The 25,340-nt window shown below is 46.5% G+C and overlaps 18 non-coding genes across 18 annotated transcripts; all 18 read right to left on the bottom strand.

Moving 5' to 3' along the window:
• Window positions 1–4,916: 4,916 nt before the first annotated feature.
• On the bottom strand, window positions 4,917–4,989 carry trnaf-gaa. The gene has a single exon. It is a non-coding gene; the product is annotated as a tRNA-Phe (tRNA).
• An 82-nt stretch (window positions 4,990–5,071) lies between these two features.
• On the bottom strand, window positions 5,072–5,145 carry trnai-aau. Its single transcript has one exon. It is a non-coding gene; the product is annotated as a tRNA-Ile (tRNA).
• Window positions 5,146–5,591: 446 nt separating this feature from the next.
• trnaf-gaa lies at window positions 5,592–5,664 on the bottom strand. The gene has a single exon. It is a non-coding gene; the product is annotated as a tRNA-Phe (tRNA).
• Window positions 5,665–6,422: 758 nt separating this feature from the next.
• trnai-aau lies at window positions 6,423–6,496 on the bottom strand. Its single transcript has one exon. It is a non-coding gene; the product is annotated as a tRNA-Ile (tRNA).
• A 922-nt stretch (window positions 6,497–7,418) lies between these two features.
• Window positions 7,419–7,492, bottom strand: trnai-aau. The gene has a single exon. It is a non-coding gene; the product is annotated as a tRNA-Ile (tRNA).
• A 446-nt stretch (window positions 7,493–7,938) lies between these two features.
• trnaf-gaa lies at window positions 7,939–8,011 on the bottom strand. The gene has a single exon. It is a non-coding gene; the product is annotated as a tRNA-Phe (tRNA).
• An 82-nt stretch (window positions 8,012–8,093) lies between these two features.
• On the bottom strand, window positions 8,094–8,167 carry trnai-aau. The gene has a single exon. It is a non-coding gene; the product is annotated as a tRNA-Ile (tRNA).
• Window positions 8,168–9,047: 880 nt separating this feature from the next.
• trnaf-gaa lies at window positions 9,048–9,120 on the bottom strand. Its single transcript has one exon. It is a non-coding gene; the product is annotated as a tRNA-Phe (tRNA).
• An 82-nt stretch (window positions 9,121–9,202) lies between these two features.
• trnai-aau lies at window positions 9,203–9,276 on the bottom strand. The gene has a single exon. It is a non-coding gene; the product is annotated as a tRNA-Ile (tRNA).
• Window positions 9,277–9,722: 446 nt separating this feature from the next.
• Window positions 9,723–9,795, bottom strand: trnaf-gaa. The gene has a single exon. It is a non-coding gene; the product is annotated as a tRNA-Phe (tRNA).
• Window positions 9,796–9,877: 82 nt separating this feature from the next.
• Window positions 9,878–9,951, bottom strand: trnai-aau. Its single transcript has one exon. It is a non-coding gene; the product is annotated as a tRNA-Ile (tRNA).
• A 457-nt stretch (window positions 9,952–10,408) lies between these two features.
• On the bottom strand, window positions 10,409–10,481 carry trnaf-gaa. Its single transcript has one exon. It is a non-coding gene; the product is annotated as a tRNA-Phe (tRNA).
• An 82-nt stretch (window positions 10,482–10,563) lies between these two features.
• trnai-aau lies at window positions 10,564–10,637 on the bottom strand. The gene has a single exon. It is a non-coding gene; the product is annotated as a tRNA-Ile (tRNA).
• Window positions 10,638–11,083: 446 nt separating this feature from the next.
• On the bottom strand, window positions 11,084–11,156 carry trnaf-aaa. Its single transcript has one exon. It is a non-coding gene; the product is annotated as a tRNA-Phe (tRNA).
• Window positions 11,157–11,238: 82 nt separating this feature from the next.
• Window positions 11,239–11,312, bottom strand: trnai-aau. Its single transcript has one exon. It is a non-coding gene; the product is annotated as a tRNA-Ile (tRNA).
• Window positions 11,313–12,180: 868 nt separating this feature from the next.
• Window positions 12,181–12,253, bottom strand: trnaf-gaa. Its single transcript has one exon. It is a non-coding gene; the product is annotated as a tRNA-Phe (tRNA).
• An 82-nt stretch (window positions 12,254–12,335) lies between these two features.
• Window positions 12,336–12,409, bottom strand: trnai-aau. Its single transcript has one exon. It is a non-coding gene; the product is annotated as a tRNA-Ile (tRNA).
• An 867-nt stretch (window positions 12,410–13,276) lies between these two features.
• On the bottom strand, window positions 13,277–13,349 carry trnaf-gaa. The gene has a single exon. It is a non-coding gene; the product is annotated as a tRNA-Phe (tRNA).
• Window positions 13,350–25,340: the final 11,991 nt, after the last annotated feature.

The raw sequence follows: 25,340 nt of genomic DNA, 5'->3' as shown, positions 1-25,340 counted from the left end.
AAGCAGGCCCAAACCATGATGCTGCCACCACCATGTTTGACAGTGGGGATGGTGTGTTCAGTGTGATGAGCTGTGTTGCTTTTACGCCAAACATAACGTTTTGCATTGTTGCCAAAAAGTTCAATTTTGGTTTCATCTGACCAGAGCACCTTCTTCCACATGTTTGGTGTGTCTCCCAGGTGGCTTGTGGCAAACTTTAAACTACACTTTTTATGGATATCTTTAAGAAATGGCTTTCTTCTTGCCACTCTTCCATGAAGGCCAGATTTGTGCAATATACGACTGATTGTTGTCCTATGGACAGAGTCTCCCACCTCAGCTGTAGATCTCTGCAGTTCATCCAGAGTGATCATGGGCCTCTTGGCTGCATCTCTGATCAGTCTTCTCCTTGTATGAGCTGAAAGTTTAGAGGGACGGCCAGGTCTTGGTAGATTTGCAGTGGTCTGATACTCCTTCCATTTCAATATTATCGCTTGCACAGTGCTCCTTGGGATGTTTAAAGCTTGGGAAATCTTTTTGTATCCAAATCCGGCTTTAAACTTCTTCACAACAGTATCTCGGACCTGCCTGGTGTGTTCCTTGTTCTTCATGATGCTCTCTGCGCTTTTAACGGACCTCTGAGACTATCACAGTGCAGGTGCATTTATACGGAGACTTGATTACACACAGGTGGATTGTATTTATCATCATTAGTCATTTAGGTCAACATTGGATCATTCAGAGATCCTCACTGAACTTCTGGAGAGAGTTTGCTGCACTGAAAGTAAAGGGGCTGAATAATTTTGCACGCCCAATTTTTCAGTTTTTGAAATGTTAAAAAAGTTTGAAATATCCAATAAATGTCATTCCACTTCATGATTGTGTCCCACTTGTTGTTGATTCTTAACAAAAAAATACAGTTTTATATCTTTATGTTTGAAGCCTGAAATGTGGAAAAAGTTTGCAAAGTTCAAGAGGGCCGAATACTTTCGCAAGGCACTGTATAAATAAACACATATCTTGCTTGGGGTATGCTCTTACAAAATCCTGAGTTTAAAGTCTTTATGTTAAGAATTGACTGATCTACACAGGGTTGAATGCAGTGATTTTCAAAATTGCAGGTTATGTATATCAAAACACTTTTAGGCTGAATTTAATCACTTCCGGTTGGTTCAGGAAGCTTAGAATCGACACAGGTAGACCTCATAGTGGCCTGATGGATTGTCATCGAAGACAGGTTCATAAGGCAATATTAACCCACATAGGCTCTAGGTTGAATTTATTAGGGGAGCAGGCAATGTATTCCTATAAGGAGAGATGTCATTGTAATCTGTGAGACCAAAAAACCCTGATTTACTGTTAAGGGTTAGGCTTGCACAGTTCGGGAGGACCTCAGGAACGTACCTGAGGTCGAATTGTGCTTCTCACCCTAGCGGTTCTCTCACCCGAAAAGTGTGTGTGTGTGTGTGTGTGTGTGTGTGTGTGTGTGTGTGTGTGTGTGTGTGTGTGTGTGTGTGTGTGTGTGTGTGTGTGTGTGTGTGTGTGAACCAGGCCCGACCCTGCTTAGCTTCCGAGATCGGGCGTATTCAGGCTGGTATGGCCGTAAGCGAAAAGCAATCTCTTGGTACACTATATAAAGTCAACGTGTCGCTTACTCTTAGGGGGACAGAGAAATGTCCACCTTGTGACACACACTGAAAAGCTCAAACCTTGCTTGCATTTCCAGACCATATATTTCACTATTGTGGGGGGGGAAAAGAGGGCATATCCTAGGTTCATACTTATGACAACTTCATGGACCTGGGCCCTATAAAATACAGCGCGCCCACACGGAATCACGAAATACAGACATTACACCGAAATTCAACAACATTACAAAATGCTTTGAGCTAAGGAGGAAATCAAATCATTCCCTTCAACTTGTTAGAAAATCCATTCATTTGCCCAAGTGAATCATAAGACATGAACAAAATGCATCAGTGATTCGTATTTCCACGCAACTTTCAGAAACTGCACAGGACTGCCCAGTTTCCGTGCGCATGCGTGCGGAGCGCGCGCATGTCTACACTTTGTGTAGCCGTTAGCGATGAGGCTAATGATAACCTTCTTGTGGTAGGTAGAGAAGGAAAGGCTTCCCACAAAAACCTTCTCAATCAAATGTTAACTGCAAAGTAGCCTATGCCAGCCTGGCAGAATTATATCATGAGTATTTGCATCGATCCAGTGGCCATTTGTTTTGCAAACTCCGCAATCACATGAGCGCTACAGCAACACCGCTTAACCAAACAAAGGTCTCTTCCTGGCGCACACTTGCCTAAAAAAGGGTAACTACACCCCAAAATCGATATGTCTTCCGTTTTAGCCTGACAAGACTGGACACTCTTTGTTGCTCCTTGTGGCAATTCCAAACAGCTGGGGAATTTGATCAATTGGTATTGTGTTTGCTTAGCATGCTATAGGTAGTGGGATCGATGCCCGCATTCCCCAAAAACATTTTTTTTTGTGGATCCAAGAAAGCTCCAGTTCACACTTCATGCAGCCTTGTCTTACGACAACCTTCTGTCATGTAACAATGACAAGAAACTCTCATGTAACACTGATGTCAAAATGTCAGATGAAAAAGCAAGAAATTACTTACTTTCAGAGGAGCAGCGTAGCACACACAATTGAGGCCCACAAACAAAGCTGTGGATAGTTTCCTTGAAGCCAGAACAAATACAAATGCCAAAACCCGGGATCGAACCAGGGACCTTTAGATCTTCAGTCTAAAGCTGTCCCAACTGAGCTTTTTCGGCAATTCTTTATTTTTAATTCTGTGGCACCCTTGACAATTCACATGCATGTGACTCACAATTTTGACACTCAAAATGTACATCATAGCCAGAACGGGGATCATGACCTTGGCATTATTAGCACCACACTCTAACCAACTGAGCTAACCGGCCACTTGCTATTTTGCTCAATTGTTGAAATGCACCGAGCCTCTGCAAGTGCTGGCACTTAAACAAACAAGTCCACCAACAGCATAGCCTGACAAGACTGGACCCTCTAGGTTGCTTATTGCGGAAATTCCAAACGGCTGTGGAATTAGCTCAAATGCTTAGCATGCTATAGGTAGTGGGATCGATGCCTGCATTCTCCAAAAGCAAATTCTTTCATGGATCCAAGAAAACTCCAGTTCACACTTCATGCAGCCTTGTCTTACGACATCCTACTGTCATGTAAACAATGACAAGAAACTGTCATGTAACAATGACAAGAAACTCTCATGTAACACTGATGTCACAATGTCAGATGAAAAAGAAAGACATTCATTACTTACTTTCAGAGAGCAGCGTATCACACACTCTAACCAACTGAGCTAACCGGCCGCTGGCTACAGAGCACAATTGTTGAGATGCACCGAGCCTCTGCAAGTGCTGGAGCACAAACTAACAAGTCCACCAACAGCATAGCCTGACAAGACTGGACACTCTTGGTTGATCTTCGTGGCAATTCCAAACAGCTGGGGAATTTGATCAATTGGTATTGTGTTTGCTTAGCATGCTATAGGTAGTGGGATCGATGCCCGCATTCCCCAAAAATACATTTTTTTGTGGATCCAAGAAAGCTCCAGTTCACACTTCATGCAGCCTTGTCGTACGACAACCTACTGTCATGTAACAATGACAAGCAACTTTCCTGTAACACTGATGTCAAAATGTCAGATGAAAAAGCAAGACATTACTTACGTTCAGAGGAGCAGCGTAGCACACACCATTGAGGCCCACAAACAAAGCTGTGTATAGTTTCCTTGAAGCCAGAGCATGAAGAAAGAACAAATACAAATGCCAAAACCCCGGATCTAACCAGGGACCTTTAGATCTTCAGTCTAATGCTCTCCCAAATGAGCTATTTCGGCAATTCACCAAACTTAATTCTGTGGCACCCTTTACAATTCACAAGCATGTGACTCACAATTTTGACACTCAAAATGTACATCATAGTCAGTACAGGGATCGAACCCATGACCTTGGCGTTATTAGGACCACACTCTAACACCCTGAGCTAACCTGCCACTAGCTATTGCGTGCAATTTTTGAGATACACCGAGCCTCTGGAAGTGCTGGAGCGCAAACTAACAAGTCCACCAACAGCATAGCCTGACGAGACTGGACCCTCTAGGTTGCTTCTTGCGGAAATTCCAAACGGCTGGGGAATTAGCTCAAATGCTTTGCATGCGTGAGGTAGTGGGATCGATGCCTGCATTCTCCAAAAGCAAATTCTTTCATGGATCCAAGAAAACTCCAGTTCACACTTCATGCAGCCTTGTCTTATGACAACCTACTGTCATGTAAACAATGACAAGAAACTGTCATGTAACAATGACAAGAAACTCTCATGTAACACTGATGTCACAATGTCAGATGAAAAAGAAAGACATTACTTACTTTCAGAGGAGCAGCGTATCACACACTCTAACCAACTGAGCTAACCGGCCGCTGGCTATAGAGCACAATTGTTGAGATGCACCGAGCCTCTGCAAGTGCTGGAGCACAAACTAACAAGTCCACCAACAGCATAGCCTGACAAGACTGGACACTCTTGGTTGCTCCTTGTGGCAATTCCAAACAGCTGGGGAATTTGATCAATTGGTATTGTGTTTGCTTAGCATGCTATAGTTAGTGGGATCGATTCCCGCAATCCCCAAAAACAATTTTTGTTGTGGATCCAAGAAAGCTCCAGTTCACACTTCATGCAGCCTTGTCTTACGACAACCTACTGTCATGTAACAATGACAAGCAACTTTCCTGTAACACTGATGTCAAAATGTCAGATGAAAAAGCAAGAAATGACTTACTTTCAGAGGAGCAGCGTAGCACACACCATTGAGGCCCACAAACAAAGCTGTGGATAGTTTCCTTGAAGCCAGAGCATGAAGATAGAACAAATACAAATGCCGAAACCAGGGATCGAACCAGGGACCTTTAGATCTTCAGTCTAACGCTCTCCCAACTGAGCTATTTCGGCAATTCACTAATTTTAATTCTGTGGCACCCTTGACAATTCACATGCATGTGACTCACAATTTTGACACTCAAAATGTACATCATAGCCAGTACGGGGATCGAACCCATGACCTTGGCGTTATTAGCACCACACTCTAACCAACTGAGCTAACCAGCCATTTGCTATTTTGCTCAATTGTTGAAATGCACCGAGCCTCTGCAAGTGCTGGCACGTAAACAAACAAGTCCACCAACAGCATAGCCTGACAAGACTGGACCCTCTAGGTTGCTTCTTGCGGAAATTCCAAACGGCTGGGGAATTAGCTCAAATGCTTTGCATGCGTGAGGTAGTGGGATCGATGCCTGCATTCTCCAAAAGCAAATTCTTTCATGGATCCAAGAAAACTCCAGTTCACACTTCATGCAGCCTTGTCTTACGACAACCTACTGTCATGTAAACAATGACAAGAAACTTTCCTGTAACACTGATGTCAAAATGTCAGATGAAAAAGCAAGAAATTACTTACTTTCAGAGGAGCAGAGTAGCACACACCATTGAGGCCCACAAACAAAGCTGTGGATAGTTTCCTTGAAGCCAGAGCATGAAGAAAGAACAAATACAAATGCCGAAACCCCGGATCGAACCAGGGACCTTTAGATCTTCAGTCTAACGCTCTCCCAACTGAGCTATTTCGGCAATTCACTAATTTTAATTCTGTGGCACCCTTGACAATTCACATGCATGTGACTCACAATTTTGACACTCAAAATGTACATCATAGCCAGTACGGGGATCGAACCCATGACCTTTGGCGTTATTAGCACCACACTCTAACCAAATGAGCTAACCAGCCATTTGCTATTTTGCTCAACTGTGGCAATGCACCGAGCCTCTGCAAGTGCTGGCACGTAAACAAACAAGTCCACCAACAGCATAGCCTGACGAGACTGGACCCTCTAGGTTGCTTCTTGCGGAAATTCCAAACGGCTGGGGAATTAGCTCAAATGCTTTGCATGCGTGAGGTAGTGGGATCGATGCCTGCATTCTCCAAAAGCAAATTCTTTCATGGATCCAAGAAAACTCCAGTTCACACTTCATGCAGCCTTGTCTTACGACAACCTACTGTCATGTAAACAATGACAAGAAACTTTCCTGTAACACTGATGTCAAAATGTCAGATGAAAAAGCAAGAAATTACTTACTTTCAGAGGAGCAGAGTAGCACACACCATTGAGGCCCACAAACAAAGCTGTGGATAGTTTCCTTGAAGCCAGAGCATGAAGAAAGAACAAATACAAATGCCGAAACCCCGGATCGAACCAGGGACCTTTAGATCTTCAGTCTAACGCTCTCCCAACTGAGCTACTTCGGCAATTCACTCATTTTAATTCTGTGGCACCCTTGACAATTCACATGCATGTGACTCACAATTTTGACACTCAAAATTTACATCATAGCCAGTATGGGGATCGAACCCATGACCTTGGCGTTATTAGCACCACACTCTAACCAACTGAGCTAACCAGCCATTTGCTATTTTGCTCAATTGTGGCAATGCACCGAGCCTCTGCAAGTGCTGGCACGTAAACAAACAAGTCCACCAACAGCATAGCCTGACGAGACTGGACCCTCTAGGTTGCTTCTTGCGGAAATTCCAAACGGCTGGGGAATTAGCTCAAATGCTTTGCATGCGTGAGGTAGTGGGATCGATGCCTGCATTCTCCAAAAGCAAATTCTTTCATGGATCCAAGAAAACTCCAGTTCACACTTCATGCAGCCTTGTCTTACGACAACCTACTGTCATGTAAACAATGACAAGAAACTGTCATGTAACAATGACAAGAAACTCTCATGTAACACTGATGTCACAATGTCAGATGAAAAAGAAAGACATTACTTACTTTCAGAGGAGCAGCGTATCACACACTCTAACCAACTGAGCTAACCGGCCGCTGGCTACAGAGCACAATTGTTGAGATGCACCGAGCCTCTGCAAGTGCTGGAGCACAAACTAACAAGTCCACCAACAGCATAGCCTGACAAGACTGGACACACTTGGTTGCTCCTTGTGGCAATTCCAAACAGCTGGGGAATTTGATCAATTGGTATTGTGTTTGCTTAGCATGCTATAGTTAGTGGGATCGATTCCCGCAATCCCCAAAAACAATTTTTGTTGTGGATCCAAGAAAGCTCCAGTTCACACTTCATGCAGCCTTGTCTTACGACAACCTACTGTCATGTAACAATGACAAGCAACTTTCCTGTAACACTGATGTCAAAATGTCAGATGAAAAAGCAAGAAATGACTTACTTTCAGAGGAGCAGCGTAGCACACACCACAGTCTAACGCTCTCCCAACTGAGCTATTTCGGCACTAATTTTAATTCTGTGGCACCCTTGACAATTCACATGCATGTGACTCACAATTTTGACACTCAAAATGTACATCATAGCCAGTACGGGGATCGAACCCATGACCTTGGCGTTATTAGCACCACACTCTAACCAACTGAGCTAACCGGCCATTTGCTATTTTGCTCAATTGTTGAAATGCACCGAGCCTCTGCAAGTGCTGGCACGTAAACAAACAAGTCCACCAACAGCATAGCCTGACAAGACTGGACCCTCTAGGTTGCTTCTTGCGGAAATTCCAAACGGCTGGGGAATTAGCTCAAATGCTTTGCATGCGTGAGGTAGTGGGATCGATGCCTGCATTCTCCAAAAGCAAATTCTTTCATGGATCCAAGAAAACTCCAGTTCACACTTCATGCAGCCTTGTCTTACGACAACCTACTGTCATGTAAACAATGACAAGAAACTTTCCTGTAACACTGATGTCAAAATGTCAGATGAAAAAGCAAGAAATTACTTACTTTCAGAGGAGCAGCGTAGCACACACCATTGAGGCCCACAAACAAAGCTGTGGATAGTTTCCTTGAAGCCAGAGCATGAAGAAAGTACAAATACAAATGCCGAAACCCGGGATCAAACCAGGGACCTTTAGATCTTCAGTCTAACGCTCTCCCAACTGAGCTATTTCGGCAATTCACTAATTTTAATTCTGTGGCACCCTTGACAATTCACATGCATGTGACTCACAATTTTGACACTCAAAACGTACATCATAGCCAGTACGGGGATCGAACCCATGACCTTGGCGTTATTAGCACCACACTCTAACCAACTGAGCTAACCAGCCATTCGCTATTTTGCTCAATTGTGGCAATGCACCGAGCCTCTGCAAGTGCTGGCACGTAAACAAACAAGTCCACCAACAGCATAGCCTGACGAGACTGGACCCTCTAGGTTGCTTCTTGCGGAAATTCCAAACGTCTGGGGAATTAGCTCAAATGCTTTGCATGCGTGAGGTAGTGGGATCGATGCCTGCATTCTCCAAAAGCAAATTCTTTCATGGATCCAAGAAAACTCCAGTTCACACTTCATGCAGCCTTGTCTTATGACAACCTACTGTCATGTAAACAATGACAAGAAACTGTCATGTAACAATGACAAGAAACTCTCATGTAACACTGATGTCACAATGTCAGATGAAAAAGAAAGACATTACTTACTTTCAGAGGAGCAGCGTATCACACACTCTAACCAACTGAGCTAACCGGCCGCTGGCTACAGAGCACAATTGTTGAGATGCACCGAGCCTCTGCAAGTGCTGGAGCACAAACTAACAAGTCCACCAACAGCATAGCCTGACAAGACTGGACACTCTTGGTTGCTCCTTGTGGCAATTCCAAACAGCTGGGGAATTTGATCAATTGGTATTGTGTTTGCTTAGCATGCTATAGTTAGTGGGATCGATTCCCGCAATCCCCAAAAACATTTTTTGTTGTGGATCCAAGAAAGCTCCAGTTCACACTTCATGCAGCCTTGTCTTACGACAACCTACTGTCATGTAACAATGACAAGCAACTTTCCTGTAACACTGATGTCAAAATGTCAGATGAAAAAGCAAGAAATGACTTACTTTCAGAGGAGCAGCGTAGCACACACCATTGAGGCCCACAAACAAAGCTGTGGATAGTTTCCTTGAAGCCAGAGCATGAAGATAGAACAAATAAAAATGCCAAAACCAGGGATCGAACCAGGGACCTTTAGATCTTCAGTCTAACGCTCTCCCAACTGAGCTATTTCAGCATTTCACTAACTTTAATTCTGTGGCACCCTTGACAATTCACATGCATGTGACTCACAATTTTGACACTCAAAATGTACATCATAGCCAGTACGGGGATCGAACCCATGACCTTGGCGTTATTAGCACCACACTCTAACCAACTGAGCTAACCGGCCATTTGCTATTTTGCTCAATTGTTGAAATGCACCGAGCCTCTGCAAGTGCTGGCACGTAAACAAACAAGTCCACCAACAGCATAGCCTGACAAGACTGGACCCTCTAGGTTGCTTCTTGCGGAAATTCCAAACGGCTGGGGAATTAGCTCAAATGCTTTGCATGCGTGAGGTAGTGGGATCGATGCCTGCATTCTCCAAAAGCAAATTCTTTCATGGATCCAAGAAAACTCCAGTTCACACTTCATGCAGCCTTGTCTTACGACAACCTACTGTCATGTAAACAATGACAAGAAACTTTCCTGTAACACTGATGTCAAAATGTCAGATGAAAAAGCAAGAAATTACTTACTTTCAGAGGAGCAGAGTAGCACACACCATTGAGGCCCACAAACAAAGCTGTGGATAGTATCCTTGAAGCCAGAGCATGAAGAAAGAACAAATACAAATGCCGAAACCCGGGATCGAACCAGGGACCTTTAGATCTTCAGTCTAACGCTCTCCCAACTGAGCTATTTCGGCAATTCACTAATTTTAATTCTGTGGCACCCTTGACAATTCACATGCATGTGACTCACAATTTTGACACTCAAAATGTACATCATAGCCAGTACGGGGATCGAACCCATGACCGTGGCGTTATTAGCACCACACTCTAACCAACTGAGCTAACCGGCCGCTGGCCACAGAGCACAATTGTTGAGATGCACCGAGCCTCTGCAAGTGCTGGAGCACAAACTAACAAGTCCACCTACAGCATAGCCTGACAAGACTGGACACTCTTGGTTGCTCCTTGTGGCAATTCCAAACAGCTGGGGAATTTGATCAATTAGTGTTGTGTTTGCTTAGCATGCTATAGTTAGTGGGATCGATTCCCGCAATCCCCAAAAACATTTTTTGTTGTGGATCCAAGAAAGCTCCAGTTCACACTTCATGCAGCCTTGTCTTACGACAACCTACTGTCATGTAACAATGACAAGCAACTTTCCTGTAACACTGATGTCAAAATGTCAGATGAAAAAGCAAGAAATGACTTACTTTCAGAGAAGCAGCGTAGCACACACCATTGAGGCCCACAAACAAAGCTGTGGATAGTTTCCTTGAAGCCAGAGCATGAAGATAGAACAAATAAAAATGCCGAAACCAGGGATCGAACCAGGGACCTTTAGATCTTCAGTCTAACGCTCTCCCAACTGAGCTATTTCGGCATTTCACTCATTTTAATTCTGTGGCACCCTTGACAATTCACATGCATGTGACTCACAATTTTGACACTCAAAATGTACATCATAGCCAGTACGGGGATCGAACCCATGACCTTGGCGTTATTAGCACCACACTCTAACCAACTGAGCTAACCGGCCATTTGCTATTTTGCTCAATTGTTGAAATGCACCGAGCCTCTGCAAGTGCTGGCACGTAAACAAACAAGTCCACCAACAGCATAGCCTGACAAGACTGGACCCTCTAGGTTGCTTCTTGCGGAAATTCCAAACGGCTGGGGAATTAGCTCAAATGCTTTGCATGCGTGAGGTAGTGGGATCGATGCCTGCATTCTCCAAAAGCAAATTCTTTCATGGATCCAAGAAAACTCCAGTTCACACTTCATGCAGCCTTGTCTTACGACAACCTACTGTCATGTAAACAATGACAAGAAACTTTCCTGTAACACTGATGTCAAAATGTCAGATGAAAAAGCAAGAAATTACTTACTTTCAGAGGAGCAGAGTAGCACACACCATTGAGGCCCACAAACAAAGCTGTGGATAGTATCCTTGAAGCCAGAGCATGAAGAAAGAACAAATACAAATGCCGAAACCCGGGATCGAACCAGGGACCTTTAGATCTTTAGTCTAACGCTCTCCCAACTGAGCTATTTCGGCAATTCACTAATTTTAATTCTGTGGCACCCTTGACAATTCACATGCATGTGACTCACAATTTTGACACTCAAAATGTACATCATAGCCAGTACGGGGATCGAACCCATGACCGTGGCGTTATTAGCACCACACTCTAACCAACTGAGCTAACCAGCCATTTGCTATTTTGCTCAATTGTGGCAATGCACCGAGCCTCTGCAAGTGCTGGCACGTAAACAAACAAGTCCACCAACAGCATAGCCTGACGAGACTGGACCCTCTAGGTTGCTTCTTGTGGAAATTCCAAACGTCTGGGGAATTTTGCTCAAATGCTTTGCATGCGTGAGGTAGTGGGATCGATGCCTGCATTCTCCAAAAGCAAATTCTTTCATGGATCCAAGAAAACTCCAGTTCACACTTCATGCAGCCTTGTCTTACGACAACCTACTGTCATGTAAACAATGACAAGAAACTGTCATGTAACAATGACAAGAAACTCTCATGTAACACTGATGTCACAATGTCAGATGAAAAAGAAAGACATTACTTACTTTCAGAGGAGCAGCGTATAACACACTCTAACCAACTGAGCTAACCGGCCGCTGGCTACAGAGCACAATTGTTGAGATGCACCGAGCCTCTGTAAGTGCTGGAGCACAAACTAACAAGACCACCAACAGCATAGCCTGACAAGACTGGACACTCTTGGTTGCTCCTTGTGGCAATTCCAAACAGCTGGGGAATTTGATCAATTGGTATTGTGTTTGCTTAGCATGCTATAGTTAGTGGGATCGATTCCCGCAATCCCCAAAAACAATTTTTGTTGTGGATCCAAGAAAGCTCCAGTTCACACTTCATGCAGCCTTGTCTTACGACAACCTACTGTCATGTAACAATGACAAGCAACTTTCCTGTAACACTGATGTCAAAATGTCAGATGAAAAAGCAAGAAATCACTTACTTTCAGAGGAGCAGCGTAGCACACACCATTGAGGCCCACAAACAAAGCTGTGGATAGTTTCCTTGAAGCCAGAACAAATACAAATGCCGAAACCAGGGATCGAACCAGGGACCTTTAGATCTTCAGTCTAACGCTCTCCCAACTGAGCTATTTCGGCATTTCACTAATTTTAATTCTGTGGCACCCTTGACAATTCACATGCATGTGACTCACAATTTTGACACTCAAAATGTACATCATAGCCAGTACGGGGATCGAACCCATGACCTTGGCGTTATTAGCACCACACTCTAACCAACTGAGCTAACCGGCCATTTGCTATTTTGCTCAATTGTTGAAATGCACCGAGCCTCTGCAAGTGCTGGCACATAAACAAACAAGTCCACCAACAGCATAGCCTGACAAGACTGGACCCTCTAGGTTGCTTCTTGCGGAAATTCCAAACGGCTGGGGAATTAGCTCAAATGCTTTGCATGCATGAGGTAGTGGGATCGATGCCTGCATTCTCCAAAAGCAAATTCTTTCATGGATCCAAGAAAACTCCAGTTCACACTTCATGCAGCCTTGTCTTACGACAACCTACTGTCATGTAAACAATGACAAGAAACTGTCATGTAACAATGACAAGAAACTCTCATGTAACACTGATGTCACAATGTCAGATGAAAAAGAAAGACATTACTTACTTTCAGAGGAGCAGCGTATCACACACTCTAACCAACTGAGCTAACCGGCCGCTGGCTACAGAGCACAATTGTTGAGATGCACCGAGCCTCTGCAAGTGCTGGAGCACAAACTAACAAGTCCACCAACAGCATAGTCTGACAAGACTGGACACTCTTGGTTGCTCCTTGTAGCAATTCCAAACAGCTGGGGAATTTGATCAATTGGTATTGTGTTTGCTTAGCATGCTATAGGTAGTGGGATCGATTCCCGCAATCCCCAAAAACATTTTTTTTTGTGGATCCAAGAAAGCTCCAGTTCACACTTCATGCAGCCTTGTCTTACGACAACCTACTGTCATGTAACAATGACAAGCAACTTTCCTGTAACACTGATGTCAAAATGTCAGATGAAAAAGCAAGAAAGTACTTACTTTCAGAGGAGCAGCGTAGCACACACCATTGAGGCCCACAAACAAAGCTGTGGATAGTTTCCTTGAAGCCGGAACAAATACAAATGCTGAAACCCGGGATCGAACCAGGGACCTTTAGATCTTCAGTCTAACGCTCTCCCAACTGAGCTATTTCAGCAATTCCCTAACTTTCATTCTGTGGCACCCTTGACAATTCACATATATGTGATTCTAAATTTTGACACTCAAAATGTACATCATAGCCAGTACGGGGATCGAACCCATGACCTTGGCGTTATTAGCATCACACTCTAACCAACTGAGCAAACCAGCCATTTGCTATTTTGCTCAATTGTTGAAATGCACCGAGCCTCTGCAAGTGCTGGCACGTAAACAAACAAGTCCACCAACAGCATAGCCTGACGAGACTGGACCCTCTAGGTTGCTTCTTGCGGAAATTCCAAACGGCTGGGGAATTAGCTCAAATGCTTTGCATGCGTGAGGTAGTGGGATCGATGCCTGCATTCTCCAAAAGCAAATTCTTTCATGGATCCAAGAAAACTCCAGTTCACACTTCATGCAGCCTTGTCTTACGACAACATACTGCCATGTAACAATGACAAGCAACTTTCATCTAACACTGATGTCAAAATGTCAGATGAAAACGAAAACGTAGCACACACAATTGAGGCCCTTAAACAAAGCTGTGGGCAGTTTCCTTGAAGCCAAAGGAGAGCATAAAGATAGAACAAATCCTAATTCCGAAACCCTGGATCGAATCAGGGCCCTTTAGATCTTCCGTCTAAAGCTCTCCCAACTGAGTTATTTCTGCAAGTCACTACACCTAATTCTGTGGCACCCTTGACGATACACACGCATGTGACTCACAATTTTGACACAAAATGTACCTCATGGCCAGTACGGGAACAAAGCGACGACCTTGGAGTTATTTGCATCACGCTCTAACCGACTGAGCTACCCAGCCAGCCACTGGCGAGGCGTATGCCGTTGAGTGTTGAGAGTCTGCGAGTGTGGTGAGGTTATGCGTGTCTCCCCGCTCTGTGCCCTGTGCTCGTGGGTCAGAGCGACCCAGGCCCTGTGTTTCCAGGGCTCGCGCTCTGTGCTCTGTGCTCGTGGGTCAGAGCGACCCATGCCCTGTGTTTCCAGGGCTCCCGCTCTGTGCTCTTGGGTCAGAGTGACCCAGCCAGCCACTGGCAAGGCGTATGCCGTTGAGTGTAGAGAGTCTGAGAGTGTGGTGAGGTTATGCGTGTCTCCCCGCTCTGTGCCCTGTGCTCGTGGGTCAGAGCGACCCAGGCCCTGTGTTTCCAGGGCTCCCACTCTGTGCTCTGTTCTCGTGGGTCAGAGCGACCCTGCCAGCCAATGGCGAGGCGAATGCCATTGAGTGTAGAGAGTCTGAGAGTGTGGCGAGGTTGTGCCTGGTTCCCTGCTCTGTGCTCTGCGCTCGTGGGTCAGAGCGACCCAGCCAGCCACTACGCAGATCCAGACATGCTCCGCTGTGTGCTAGAGAGTAGCCAAGTTGTTATTGTTGTGCTCTGTGCTCTGCGCTCGTGGGTCAGAGCGACACTGCCAGCCGCTGGCGAGGCGTATGCCGTTGAGTGTAGAGAGTCTGCGAGTGTGGCGAGGTTGTGCCTGGCTCCCCGCTTTGTGCTCTGTGCCCACGTGTCAGAGCAACCCAGCCAGCCACTACCTGTGTTTCCAGGGCTCCCACTCGGTGCTCTGTGCTCGTGGGTCAGAGCGACCCTGCTAGCCACTGGTGGGGCGTATGCCGTTGAGTGTAGAGAGTCTGCGAGTGTGGCGAGGTTGTGCCTGGCTCCCCGCTCTGTGCTCGTGGGTCAGAGTGACCCAGCCAGCCACTACACAGGTCCAGACATGCCCCGCTGTGTGCTAGAGAGCAGCCAAGTGCTATAGTTGTGCTCTGTGCTCTGCGCTCATAGGTCAGAGCGACCCTGCCAGCCACTGGCGAGGTGTATGCCGTTGAGTGTAGAGAGTCTGTGAGTGTGGCGAGGTTGTGCGTGGTTCCCCGCTCTGTGCTCTGCGCTTGTGGGTCAGAGCGATCCTGCCAGCCACTACACAGGTCCAGACATGCCCCGCTGTGTGCTAGAGAGCAGCCAAGTGTTATTATTGTGCTCTGTGCTCTGCGCTCGTGGGTCAGAGCGACACTCCCAGCCGCTGGCGAGGCGTATGCCGTTGGGTGTAGAGGGTCTGCGAGTGTGGCGAGGTTATGCCTGGCTCCCCGCTTTGTGCTCTGTGCCCACGGGTCAGAGCGACCCGGCCAGCCACTACCTGTGTTTCCAGGGCTCCCACTCGGTGCTCTGTGCTCGTGGTTCAGAGCAACAATGCCAGCCGCTGGCGAGGCGTATGCCGTTGAGTGTAGAGAGTCTGCGAGTGTGGCGAGGTTGTTCGTGGATCCCCGCTCTGTGCTGTCTGCTCCTGGGTCAGAGCGATCCAGCCAGCCACTACCTGTGTTTCCAGCGCTCCCGCTCTATGCTCTGCGCTCGGTGGGTCAGAGAGACCCAGCCAGCCACTCCACAGGTCCACACATGCTCAGCTGTGTGCTAGAGAGCAGCTCGGGTGGGGTGGCTCAACTGCACACGGCTACACACGCGCACAAGCGAGCCTCGTGCATTTTCAGGTCTTGGTCTCCCGCGTAAGCCGACCGGCCGGCCGTAGGGAGGGTACTAATATTGTCAGCGGCACACACACCCACACCCACCCACACACACACACAGTGACTGGCGCCCCGCTCTTCACCGCTGCTCAGTGGACCCGATCAGTGGACCCGAGCGGTCATGGCCGTGCGTTTAATGGCATCGCAGGTTCTAGAACAGATCTTGTCCAGTGTGGACCAAGAAGACTACTCAGATTCCCAGGAGGAGGAGGAAGAGGAAGAGGTTTCGGAAGACGAAGATGGGGAGGAATACAACCCCGAGCGCCGCAAGGTCGACGATGCTTCTTCTCACTCTTCTGAGGAAGAGCCCGAGGAAGTCCCCGAGGACGAGCACGAGGACCAACACGAGGAGATCTGACTCCGGACCAAAGGGAGACGTCGTTGCTGTCGAAAAACGGCAAAATCGAATCATCCCGTGGCTTATGGCCGCCACCGCAGGGCCCTCGCGATCTGCCACACCGGGCTGGACGAGACTCCGGGCCCCACGGCCTATGCCGAAACCAGGCCCGTGATATCGCGTCCGCCTTCCACCTGTTTGTCACACCGCCGATAGAAAGGATAATTGTGGAAAAGACGAACCTGCACGGGGCCAGAAAATACGACGATGGCTGGCGACCCATGGACGCCACGGACCTGCGCACCTACGTAGGGCTGCTGATCCTAGTGGGCGTCTACAGGTCCCGAGGCGAGGCCACGGCAAGCCTGTGGGACGCCGAGAGCGGCAGGACCATGTTCCGAGCCACCATGCCGCTCTAGGTCTTTCACAGGTACTCATGGCAGCTGCGATTCGACGACCGCCAGTCGAGACCCGCCAGACTTGCCACGGACAAACTCGCAGCCATACAAGAGGTCTGGGACATGTGGGAGGCGCGGCTGCTGGCCCTCTACAACCCGGGGCCTGACGTGACGGTGGACGAGCAACTGGTCCCGTTCAGAGGTACTGTGCGTGCGTGTGCGTGACAGCATTAGCAGCAGTAGCAGCGTGTGTAACACAAAAGGTCGTTGGCCCCAATGAGAGAGTAACAAGGCTAATCTCTTCTCACCTTATCCCCAGCAAGCCGGCGAAATACGTCTTATGTGGGTGGCCTGCGACGCCAAGTCCAGCTACGCTTGGAGGATGCAAGTGTACACCGGCAAGGCAGCCAGCGGAGGCCCCGAGAAGAACCAGGGGATCCGCGTCGTCCTCGATCTGACAACGGGACTGAGCGGTCGCAACGTCACCTGTGACAACTTCTTTACCTCCTACGAACTGGAATGGCGGCTCCTCGAGAGGAACCTCACCATGGTGGGCACGTTGAGAAAGAACAAGGCCGAACTCCCGCCCGCGCTGCTCGAGTCCAACGGCAGACAGGCCCTGTCCTCCAGGTTTGCCTTCACGCCCACCGCCACTCTAGTGTCCTACCTAGCAAAGAAAAACAAGAACGTTCTACTTTTGAGCACGCTGCAACATTAGCGATCGCCGCGACAGGAAGCCGGCCGTCATCCTAGACTACAACTGCAACAAGGGCGGCGTGGACAACCTAGACAAGGTGGTCGGCACCTACAGCTGCAGACGGATGACTGCCCTCTGGCCCCTGGTCGTCTTCCACAACATCTTCGACGTGTCCTCCTACAACGCCTTTGTCACATGGCGAGAGATCAAGCCTGACTGGATGCCTTGCAAGCGGAACAAGCGCAGGGTGTTCCTCGAGCAGCTGGGAAAGGCACTTGTGAAGCCGCTGATCCAAAGAAGGCAGCATCTCCCCCGCACCGAAGCGGCGTCAGCACTTGTCAAAGTCCTACAGAGTGCTACGGCGGCTTGTGATCAACAGCGCGAGGAGCCCGCCACTGGAAACGCCGCTGCCCCGCTCGCTGCCCCAGCCACCGGGGCAAGTAAGAGGAAGAGGTGTCAGCTCTGTCCACCCAAGAAGGACTCCAAGACACACACGGTGTGCTGCAGGTGTAAGAAATACATCTGCAAAGGCTGTTCACACGCATACTGTCACACTTGCGCACATTGGGCCTTTAGCCAGGACGGGAACAGGGTGACCCGGAGGACGCGGGGACTAGACACAATACGAGGACGACGGGAGGGATAACAATACATAACAGCCATACCCAAAGTCACAATGCCCGCAACACAGGGAAGGTAGTGTAGAGGGGGGGGGGGGGGGGGGGGCGTTTTTAAAACCGATAAACAAACCCACACGGGGCCCAAGGGCACACGGGGAGCAGACTGCTGGAAATCAAACAGTGGCCTGCCCGTGAAATGTCCAGGATGTGAGTTTTGAGGCAGGTCCTCCCACTATTGTCCACCCGTATCCAACAGTCGCTATTGTATCCAACTTACTACTACAGGGAAGTGCCTAAATATCAGGTTGGGTTGTTAAAACAGTTTACATGTCTTAACACTGGGAAAGAAGTATCAGCTATATTCAGCATGAATGTTACGGCTAACCTGTTCATCTTTGTTGCAGCAATGCACTTGTATCTAAATGTGCATCTGTATGGGCAGCACGGTGGCAACAGTGATGACCCTGTATTTAACAAAGATTACCCGGGTATGGATGGGGGACTTGATCTTGACGGTGAATATCGGGCTATGGATGGGGGACCTGAGTTTGATGGAGAGCAGGGTTGTGAATGGAGGACCTGAGTTTGACAACCCTCTGTTAAAAGGTAGATCTAAAGTGTCCTGGGCTATCCTAGGTGGTTCGAGTGACCACTCTATACCTGACCTCATTGGGGTAGACAAAGGTTATTGCTACGGGGACATTTGTAGGGAATATGACACATGGAACGTTACTTACCGGGTGACATTGATGAAACAGTACCAAGTGTATAAACTTGATGGGAGATCTGCCTATCACTCTAGTTTGCTACTACGGTAAAGGCAAGTCTGACGTCTCTGTATTTTCTGTGGTGTTCAACTGGAAGACAACATCTACTCAGTCTCTAATAGCCAGTGGATCACAATACAAGGCAGGTCTACGGATCATGTTGACCTGTGCATCTGGACGATACATGGATGGACCCGGAACAGCCCTGGTAGATCGGCCTTACTACGCAGCCTGTCCTGTGGACTGTACCAGATACGAAGTGAGCACTGGCGCCAGACTACATTCCCTGGGTCTCAGTGTACTGAAGACTGAAGGTGTGAGGATGATGGACCCGGCTTCGGTCTCACTGAATCTGACACTGCTTCGAGAAAGTATGGGGGAGATGTAATTATAATAACAGTTGAATTGTTATATTGTATTAATTTGGTAAGATGGTGTTGCGGACCTCGTTGTCAATAATATACATTGGTAGCACTTGACATTTGCTTGTGCTCTACAAATGTGCTCTTCAGACATAGCAGCAAAAACAAATGTGTTGACACAGGAAGAAAAAGCAACATGATATAAACAAAGAAAATGAAAGGAAAAAGGAAAAAAGAAGAGGTTGAAATTAATGGGAACTTAGCAAGCCTAGGCAACAGATGAGAAAGTTTGGCTTTCAGGAAGAGGCTGGGTAGCGTGGCAGCGTGGTCTAAGGCTACTATGGCACAGGACGAGGTAGTTAAGGTAAGGGATTACCCCCTTGAAGTGGACAACAATGAATGGGAACATTATAACATTTGGCGAAACATATACACAATGATAAATACCACTCAGAAGGATGGCAATTCATGCAATGCTTATGGCAAGTGTCATTCAGATAAAATCCCAAAGAGGGCGAGCGCGCTCCACCGTAAATGTTCATATTGCAAATGGACATCAAGTCAAGACCCAAGTGTCAATTTATAAAAAATAAAAAAACATTTTCAAAAATGTATCACCCCCTAAAAAAGTGCTTTCTGGACCGTTTTTTGAAATTCTTTTGATTTTTTTTGTCAATTACACATGTATAAGAACTGTATGAACATACCTTTGTCATATTTGATTGAGTTGTCCATAAGGCGCATGTTATGTCCATTTGCCATATATGATCATAGGACGTCAGCTTCTGAACCCAAAAGTCAGTGAACCAAATTGCATTTGTACTGCCCAAATGGTATATATCACTATGTTAAGCCCTGAATCAACCTAGGTCCATATGTCTTGTATGATGAGAGAGAAGAGGGACTGAAAAACTGCCAGGTAGGCCAGCTGAACATTTACTCAAAACATCCTCAATAGGCACTGATGAAGATTTGGTCTAAAGTGCATTTAGTGGCTTAAAAACGCGATGCAATTTCTAAAGGCGGCAACTTATTAGCAGCAAAACCTTGTGTCTTCATTTTGATGTCTCCAAATTGACTTTAGTTGCAGTGTAACGTTAGCTAGCTAGCTAAGAGATTAAGTGGAGACCACAAAATTTTTTCTTACAAACATTGCTAGTTAATGACAACATTTCCATCTGTCTAAAGTAAATTCGATGACATGATGATAATGGCAGTCGTTTCCTACTAAATATTTGCCTACTTTAGCAATGTCATCGTATTTCGAAGCCACTATAGTTGTCACGAATCCCGCTTCCTGAGTCTGTGTTTGCCTGTGTTTCTGTCCTGGAGTGTGTTTCCGATGTCCTGGAACGCACCCTGTCTGGTTGCCGGGCGAATTAGCTTGTTGGGAGATCGATGTTCACCCGCACCTGTATCCCATCAGTAATCTGCACACCTGTCCTGATCATCACCTCTCCCCTTCAAAAGCTCTGACCTGACATCCATTCCCTGCCGGATCGTTAGCCATGAACAGTATGTTGTGCCAGAGTATCAGCCTCAAGTTGGATAGAATTTGTTTTGTTGTTTGTTACGTATTGCTTGCCTTGAACTTACCTCTGTTTGTTCTGTCTTCAGTTACTCACCCGGATCATTTACCCCATTCCCGCCTGGTCGTCAGAGGATTCCGCTTCCCCATTGGATCCACCTATTTACTCCCATCAACTCATCACCGCTACCCGCTACACCACCTGGATATATCTACCCATTCACTTGTAAATAAATACTCACCTTTTTCCTACTCTCCTTGTCCTGGTCTGCTTCTGGGTTCGATTTTGAAGAATCGTGACAATAGTGTAATTTAGGCGAAACAGTCATAGCTCCCATTCAAAGTAATTTACTTTCGGACATCAATGTGTCTGTAGAACGTTGATAACATACATAAGGGAACATTTCGGCATTTCGTGTATGATCAGTGAGAAAGTCCATATTGCAAATGTACGGTCCCTTACCCGACGTCCGAAATCGTTTGTAAAATTCGCGGTCGGCGTCGGGACGTGCGGTAGGGCCGGACCTACCGGGAAGTCGTCGAATGAACTTTGTCGGACTTTCGGTTCCCGTTTAAAAAAAAAAACAAGTTTCGGACCGTTTTTTCCGCCGTCCCGGACACTCCCACCAGATGGCATACGGAATCATATGGCAATTTGGCAAAACATCACGAATCGCGACGGGGCCTTATCTCAAAAACTGAAAATATTTCGAAGCCGAAACTTGGCGAGCGTAGGTTTGGCTCAAGGGGCAGTTGGCCCCGAACGGGATGGCGTCTAGGCCTCGACGGTTTTTGAGCTACGGCCATTTTTCTGGGATTAAAGGCTTAAAATGGAAGTAGAGAAATTATTTTTCCACTTCGGGTCAAAGCCAAGGAGCCTCCGGTGTCAATAAAAAAAGAACCAGCCATTTATCTATCGTCATTTAAGAGAAACGGAACAATGACAAATTGGTGATGGTCACAAATAGGCGTTTTTTTTTTTCAACGGTTACAGATCCAGTTGCAGGGTGTTCATACGAATCTTTTTAAAGTGTGCTGCGGAGCTCTGCGACATTTCTGTGATTTTCTATGATTTTCTGAAATAACACAATAACCGACCATTAGAATAGTAGGCCCAAAATGAAGCCTGCCCCACAATGTCATTTGCTTTTGAGTGACAGTGAGAGAACCGTTAGGGTGAGAAGAAAAATTCCACCACATGAATGTTCCTAAGGTCCTCCCGATCTCAACAAGCCTAACCTTGACCGTGTGGCATTAACCCTTCACAGTAAAACAGGGTTTTTTGATCTCACAGATTACAGTGTCATCTCTCCCCATAGGAATACATTGCCTGCACCCCTAATTTCAACCTGAGGCCTATGTGGGTTATGAATGCCGTATGAACCTGTCTTCGGTACCAGTCCATCAGGCCACTATGAGGTCTACCTGTGTCGATTCTAAGCTTCCTGGACCAACCGGAAGTGGTTCAAATGCCCCTAAAAGTGTTTACCCATACACTGCATGCAGTTTGATAGACATAGTGCATTCAACCCTGTGTAGATCAGTCAATTCTTAACGTAAGGACTTAAAACTCAGGATTCTGTAACAGCATACCCCAATGAGGATATGTGGTGACTTATAGCTTCCTGTGCCAACCGGAAGTGCCATAATTGGTGTCTCAGGGGCTGTTTCGAAGGGTTAAAAAATTCAGATCTGTCCAAAACTTCATATATGTGATTAGGCAACCCCCATGAACTGTAAATCAGTCATTTTTCCCAAAAAAAATCAAAGGAAAAAAAAATTGCACTAAAACACAACTTGGATGGAGGGACGTATTGGGGTGCGTAGAGACAGACAGTGGCCGCAATAGTTAGCTTTGTTGGAGCTAAAAAAGAACGGTCGGACCTAGAGTTCCGAAACTTTAGAAACCTGTTCTAGACCTCCGGGCCATGGTGCGTGGCGAGTTACGTGGCTCTAGATGGTTCTCGGACCGAGAAACAGCCTCGTACATTCGCAATAACTTCAATTCATCTTTGCATCACGAAAATGACGACGTTTAGAAAAGTCTCAGAGACGCAAGGCTAGGTGCGTTGAAACCGGCTCGGCCCATAGAGACGGACCCCAAAGTTTCTGTCCGATAGCTCGTTCAAGGACCCCGTAGCAAGGCATGGAAATAAGTGGATTTTCAGCACCAATTAGGGTTTTTCTCGGACACCAAATGACCTATCGAGCCGAAACTCGGGATTCGGGGTCGCCTCACATAGGACTTCACATAATGTCCGAACTGGACCCGCAGCTAGAACGTAACTATGTGTTTTACCTTTTTATTATGTTTTAAACTAGAGGCGCTGTGAATTATGGGACTGCTCTGACATATATGATAGTTGGCATCTAAATGAGTAGGAAACAGTGGGTTTGGTGTCATAATGACATCTAATTGACTGATGGACACTGACTTGCTAGTTGACTTTTGTACATTTGCAATATGTTTAAACAGAGAGGGACCATCACCAAAATGGCATTCTGAAATCAACACAAAAAATGGCATCACCATAGTCTCCAGACTGTGCTGAGTTCAACGAGCTATCCCGCTTGACCGTAGCTCGCTCGGTCTAGGCGCAGCAACCATTAGAATATTAGGCCCAAAATGAAGCCTGCCCCACAATGTCATTTGCTTTTGAGTGACAGTGAGAGAACCGTTAGGGTGAGAAGAAAAATTCCACCATAGGAATGTTCCTAAGGTCCTCCCGATCTGAACAAGCCTAACCTTGACCGTGTGGCATTAACCCTTCACAGTAAAACAGTGTTTTTTGATCTCACAGATTACAGTGTCATCTCTCCCCATAGGAATACATAGCCTGCACCACAAAATTCAACCTGAGGCCTATGTGGGTTATGAATGCCGTATGAACCTGTCTTCGGTACCAGTCCATCAGGCCACTATGAGGTCTACCTGTGTTGATTCTAAGCTTCCTGGACCAACCGGAAGTGGTTCAAATCACCCTAAAAGTGTTTACCCATACATTGCATGCAGTTTGATAGACATAGTGCATTCAACCCTGTGTAGATCAGTCAATTCTTAACGTAAAGACTTAAAACTCGGGATTCTGTAAGTGGCCATGTCAATCAAGACATGTGGTGATTTATAGCTTCCTGTGCCAACCGGAAGTGCCATAATTGGTGTCTCAGGGGCTGTTTCGAAGGGTTAAAAAAGTCAGATCTGTCCAAAACTTCATATATGTGATTAGGCAACCCCCATGAACTGTAAATCAGTCATTTTTCCCAAAAAAAATCAAAGGAAAAAAAAATTGCACTAAAACACAACTTGGATGGAGGGACGTATTGGGGTGCGTAGAGACAGACAGTGGCCGCAATAGTTAGCTTTGTTGGAGCTAAAAAAGAACGGTCGGACCTAGAGTTCCGAAACTTTAGAAACCTGTTCTAGACCTCCGGGCCATGGTGCGTGGCGAGTTACGTGGCTCTAGACGGTTCTCGGACCGAGAAACAGCCTCGTACATTTGAAATAACTTCAATTCATTTTTGCATCACGAAAATGACGACATTTAGAAATGTCCCAGAGTCGCAAGACTAGGTGCATTGCGAACGTCTCGGCCCATATAGACAGACCCCAACGTTTCTGTCCGATAGCTCATTCAAGGACCCCGTAGCAAGTCATGGAAAATAGTGGATTTTCAGCACCAATTAGGGTTTTTCTCGGACACCAAATGACCTATCGAGCCGAAACTCGGGATTCGGGGTCGCCTCACATAGGACTTCACATAATGTCCCAACTGGACCCGCAGCTAGAACGTAACTATGTGTTTTACCTTTTTATTATGTTTTCAACTAGAGGCGCTGTGAATTATGGGCCTGCTCTGACATATGTGATAGTTGGCTACTAAATGAGTAGGAAAAAGTGGGTTTGGTGTCAATTGATATCCATTTGGTGTCATAATGACATCTAATTGACTGATGGACACTGACTTGCTAGTTGACTTTTGTACATTTGCAATATGTTTAAACGGAGAGGGACCATCACCAAAATGGCATTCTGAAATCAACACAAAAAATGGCATCACCATAGTCTCCAGACTGTTCTGAGTTCAACGAGCTATCCCGCTTGACCGTAGCTCGCTCGGTCTAGGCGCAGCGACCATTACAATAGTAGGCCCAAAATGAAGCCTGCACCACAATGTCATTTGCTTTTGGGTGACAGTGAGAGAACCGTTAGAGTGAGAAGAAAAATTCCACCACATGAATGTTCCTAAGGTCCTCCCGATCTGAACAAGCCTAACCTTGACCGTGTGGCATTAACCCTTCACATTAAAACAGTGTTTTTTGATCTCACAGATTACAGTGTCATCTCTCCCCATAGGAATACATTGCCTGCACCCCTAATTTCAACCTGAGGCCTATGTGGGTTATGAATGCCGTATGAACCTGTCTTCGGTACCAGTCCATCAGGCCACTATGAGGTCTACCTGTGTTGATTCTAAGCTTCCTGGACCAACCGGAAGTGGTTAAAATGCCCCTAAAAGTGTTTACCCATACACTGCATGCAGTTTGATAGACATAGTGCATTCAACCCTGTGTAGATCAGTCAATTCTTAACGTAAGGACTTAAAACTCAGGATTCTGTAACAGCATACCCCAATGAGGATATGTGTTGATTTATAACTTCCTGTGCCAACCGGAAGTGCCATAATTGGTGTCTCAGGGGCTGTTTCGAAGGGTTAAAAAAGTCTGATCTTTCCAAAACTTCATATGTGTGATTAGGCAACCCCCATGAACT

Source organism: Oncorhynchus mykiss, chromosome 20 (genome assembly GCF_013265735.2).
Source record: "Oncorhynchus mykiss isolate Arlee chromosome 20, USDA_OmykA_1.1, whole genome shotgun sequence".
NCBI lineage: Eukaryota > Metazoa > Chordata > Actinopteri > Salmoniformes > Salmonidae > Oncorhynchus > Oncorhynchus mykiss.
The sequence above is the reverse complement of the archived record's forward strand: the minus strand, read 5'-3'. Positions and strand labels throughout refer to the sequence as shown.